Source organism: Myxocyprinus asiaticus, chromosome 36 (assembly GCF_019703515.2).
Source record: "Myxocyprinus asiaticus isolate MX2 ecotype Aquarium Trade chromosome 36, UBuf_Myxa_2, whole genome shotgun sequence".
Classification (NCBI taxonomy): Eukaryota; Metazoa; Chordata; class Actinopteri; order Cypriniformes; family Catostomidae; genus Myxocyprinus; species Myxocyprinus asiaticus.
Window position 1 is genome coordinate 37,375,665 of NC_059379.1, and position 5,032 is coordinate 37,380,696.

Here is a 5,032-nt window from a genome sequence, read left to right on the forward strand (position 1 = left end):
GAGAGAGTTAAATCTGTCGAGGATAAAACGGAGCGTGCTGTCACTGAAACAGACAAGTTGGGCGCTCAGCTCGCAGCGATCACCACTGAGAATAAACAGTTGTGGGACAAGGTGGACGAACTGGACACTTCAAAAGAAGATGGAACTTGAAAATCTCAAGCATTCCAGAGGAGGACGGAGAAAATGTAAAAATGGTTGTCACTGACATTTTGTCTGGGTTATCGCCTGGACTGAGAGACATTCTTCAAATGTCCATTGATGCTGCACACTGACTCGGTCCGAGGGGAGGAGGCATTTATCCATGGTGGATTATTGTGCAATTCTTGTCACGCACTCATCACGATCGCATCTGAGTTGATGCGAGAACCTCTGAAGTCCTTAAACAGAAAGGGATTAAGATATCTGAAGATTTGACGCAACACACAAGGGATGCACGGAACAAATTATGGCCGCTGGTAAGTCAAGCCATGAGAGAAGGGAAACGGGCCGGGTTTAAGGGCTCATTTGCCTTTATTGAAGGAAAGAAGCTTACTGCAGACAACGTGTGATCATCCATCCATTCCAATATCCGCTCTCTTTCAAATCTTGGACCGAAAAATCGGTAATTTAACTGACTGTTAATTTAGTTAAAATTAGTTTGCTAACCTTTTTTTTCAAAGATGGCCTAATTTGTTTACTTTTTGTTTGAAAGGACATGTTGCAGTGCTGTCTGACTTTCTTCACAGACAAAGCAGGGGTTTCTATACCTTAAATTGCCCTGTGATGTCTGTAAAAAATGTAAGGTAAATGGTTAAGTTTTGCACTTCATTTTCTATTTGATATAGTTTATTTTCCTGCCTTTTAGGTAGGTTGGATATTGTTATTTTTTGTTCTTTGATGTCGTTTAATTTTTCGTGTTGTTCTCTTAATGTTCGGGGGATTCGTGATCTGACTAAGCGTAAAGCTCTATATTTAATTTGTAGTTCTAAAAAAAGAGATGTTTGTTTTTTACAAGAGACTTATTCTAGTGTCAAGGAGGAATCATTCTGGTCTTCACAATGGGGAGGTAAAATCTTATTTTCACATGTCTCTACTTATTCATGTGGAGTTTTGATTTTATTTAAACATAACTTCAAAGGTATTATTCTTGAATCACACTTTTCTACAGAGGGTAGATGGATAATAGCAGTTGTTAATTCAGGGGATTCTATTGTTATTTTATGTAACATTTATGGTTTTATTAACTCTAATATGAACAGTGTTCTTCTACAAACCTTATCTGCAAAGCTATCTGCTTTAAAACAAAAATTTCCTTCAGCTGCTTTTATAATAGGAGGGGATTTTAATGAAGCCCCTGACTTACATTTAGACAGATTTCCACCCAGACTCAGTGTTAACAGTCTTAACGTAGTTATAGGTGATTTTTGTAGCAGCCTGGAAACAGTTCATCATTTACATGGTTTAAACCAGAAATGTCACAAAAATCCCGGATAGATCTCTGGTTTGTATCTGATATGTTAGTTTCATTTATTAGTTCCTGCTCTATTTCTCCTGCACCCCTTACTGACCATGCTTGCATTGACCTTGAAATATCTCAGGAAAAAAGTAGAGCTCCAAGACAACCAGGATATTGGAAGTTAAACACCTCTTTCTTACAAAATTCCATGTATTGTTCAGGTATTAGAAATATTATTAGGAGTCATAAAGCAAAACTAGTTTCGGCTATCACAAAATGGGAATTGCTTAAATATGAATGTCAGAGATTTTCTATACAGTTTGGTAAAGGACTTGCGAAAGCAAGGGAATCAAGATATTCTAAAATTATAAGGGAGATTAACGATATTTTGTGTCTGGCCTCTCCTAGTGATCAGGAAAAAAAGAGAAGCTGTATTTGTTGAAGGAGGATCTTAACATGTTTTTTGCTGTGAAGGCCAAAGGTGCATTTATTAGATCAAAGGCTAAGTGGCTAGAATTTGGAGAAAAAACTCAGCATATTTCTTTAACTTAGAAAAGAGAAGAGGTGATTTAAAGAAGATCTCTTCTCTTTACATTAATGATAACTTGTCTTCTGATTACAACAAAATCTCAAAGTTTGTATCTGAAATCTGTCAGTGTTTGTATACTACATCCTTTCATTTAGAGTCTTTTAACAAAACATTTTTTGTAAAGTAGAACCATTCATACCAAAAATTAGTGAAGAAAATTGTGCGGTTTGTGAGGATGAGATAACTTTGGAGGAGCTGGACGTTTTAATAAAAATAAAAAATAAAAACACCTCTCAATAAGAGTCCGGGTCCTGACGGTTTGCCTTTTGAATTTTATCACCTGTTTTGGAATTAATTGGAGTTAATTTTGGATGCATTTAATGAATGTTTAGATAAGGGGGAATTAACTGATTCAATGAAACAAGGGCTAATTACTTTAATGCCAAAACCTAATAAAGATATACTTTTTATTAGACAATTGGCGCCCTATATCTTTGTTAAATTCAGATTACAAATTATTAGCTGCTTTACACGCTAAAAGATTAAAACCCTGTTTGGAAGAAGTTATCTTGTTCACACAATCTGGCTTCATGAAAAGTAGACATATTTCAAATAATATTTGTCTTGTTTTGGATATTTTAGATTACTCTGAGTTAGTTAATAATAATGCAATTACTTTGTTCTTAGATTTCTAGGAAGTCATTTGACACAGTAGTGCATGCTTTTATGTTTGAAGCTTTGAGACGGTTTGGTTTTGGGCCTAGGTTTAAAAACACTGTACAAATGTTATACAATAATATCACTAGCAGTGTCTCCTTGTCTAAAGGGACTTCTCTGTGTTTTGTCATTGGGAGAGGCATCAGACAGGGATGTCCAATTTCTCCTTTTTTATTTTTACTGGTTGCTGAGCTTCTTAACCTTTACACAGTACATTGCTCCAACGTTATAACTCTATTTTAATTAGTCAACTTGCAGATGATACCTGCTTGTTTTTAAAAGATAAATGGCAGGTTCCAATTATATTAGATAGTTTAAAATTGTTCTCTGATGCATCTGGTCTCTTCATTAATCAGAACAAAAGTGAGATTATAACAGTTAGTAATTGGATGTTGATAATATATGTGAAATTAAGGTGAAACAAACAGTTAGATATCTTGGCATTTTAATTAGTAAATTTCCAAATGACAGAATTGAATCTAATTTCACTAGAAAATTGCAGAAAGCAAAAAATATCTTTAGTTGTTGGTCACAGAGGAATCTGACTCTCCATGGACATGTACTGCTGTCAAAGGCAGAGGGCATTTCAGGACTAGTGTATCCTGCACTTTCTCTTTATGTTAGTCCTGGGAGTTCAGCAGTTGACAGAGTTTTATATAAGTTTATCTGGAAGAACAAAACAGAGTATGTAAAAAGAAAACCAATAATTAGGAGCTATTCTGAGGATGGGTTTAACGTTCTTGATTTTAGTACTATTAATAACATATTTATAATTAATTGGATAAAGCATCGTTTAGCTCAGAGTAATTCCTTATGGTTTTATATCCCCAATTTGGTTTTTGAAAAATGTGGCGGACTAAAATTGCTGCCTTCTTGTGATTTTAATTGTAATAAGCTCCCTATTAAGCTAGCCAATTTTCATAAGCAAGCATTGGATGCTTGGAAAATAGCCTTCAAGCACAATTTCTCCCCACACACTTGTATACTATGGAACAATCAGCACAAATCTATTTTTAAGAAAGATTGGCTTGAGAAGGGCGTCATCTTTGTCTCAGACTTGCTGTCTGGTAATGGTGAACTTTATTCTTATGAGCAATTTATTTCTGTTTCGGGGCTCTCTTGTTCAGTTAAAGATATCAAATCTATTGTGAAAGCCATTTCTACTAAATTACTTCATCTTGTAAAAACTAATTTAATGTACAATCCCTTAGTTGGACAGATGTGTATTGGTGGCATGATCATCCAGGATAGTAGGTGTTTTTTACATTAGAAAATGTCTCATAAGGGATTTTAGCTGTTCTCGGAAAGCGCTTGTAAAATGAAAACCAAATTTTCCTATGATTTTATCTGATAAGATTTGGTCTGAAGTTAATAAATTTGTATTGCCTAATAAAGTTTTTTTGCTTTTAAAGATACTGCCCTTGCAATGTTTTTCTTAATAAATTCAACGAAGATATTTCACCACTATGTTCTTTTTGTAAAATTGAGCCTGAAACTCTTATACATTTATTTTGTGCATGTAAATATTCTAAGGAACTTTGGACACAGATTTCTTTATTAATATTTGATGTACTTCATAAAATAAATGTGATAGAAGAATACATGATTTTGTTCTTGGACTGTAACACTGGTTCTCCCATAGTTGACCATACCATAAAATGATTAACTCTGCTTGGGAAATTTCATTTACATAAAGCAAAGGTAACTGAGATAAAACCATGCTTCAAATTATTCTGTATAGACCATAAAATGTTATATGAGTCTATGACTACTTTAACAAACAAGAAGGCTATAAAAACATCTCTTCTAATGAAAAATATAATTAATATAATATAGGCTAACTTGTATAAAAAAGAAGGAAATTATATATCATTCTTTTTTGTAAGAATATGTACAGTTGTATGTAAAGTATTGTACTATATCCACTATGTATGTCTGGTTATAACTTATATAATGTTTTTGTTTTGTCTATTATGTCACTGTTGTTCATTAAGCAATAATAATAATAAAATAATAATAATCATTAAAATATATATATATATATATATATATATATATATATATATATATATATATATATATATATATATATATATAGTGAATTGGTGGGTTTTTGTTAAATGTGAGCCAAAATCATCACAATTAAAAGAACCAAAGACTTAAACTACTTCAGTCTGTGTGCACTGAATTTATTTAATACACGAGTTTCACAATTTGAGTTGAATTACTGAAATAAATGAACTTTTCCACGACATTCTAATTTATTGAGATGCACCTGTATATATATATATATATAATAATAATAATAAGAGTTTCTGGTCCATGCTAACAGCAGGAGGCGGTAATGCAAT

At 33.0% G+C, this 5,032-nt stretch overlaps 1 protein-coding gene across 1 annotated transcript in view; it reads right to left on the reverse strand.

Moving 5' to 3' along the window:
• Positions 1-5,032, reverse strand: part of LOC127427138 (uncharacterized) — a 43,810-nt gene that overhangs the window by 37,644 nt on the left and 1,134 nt on the right. The gene's annotated exons all lie outside the window — the stretch shown is intronic.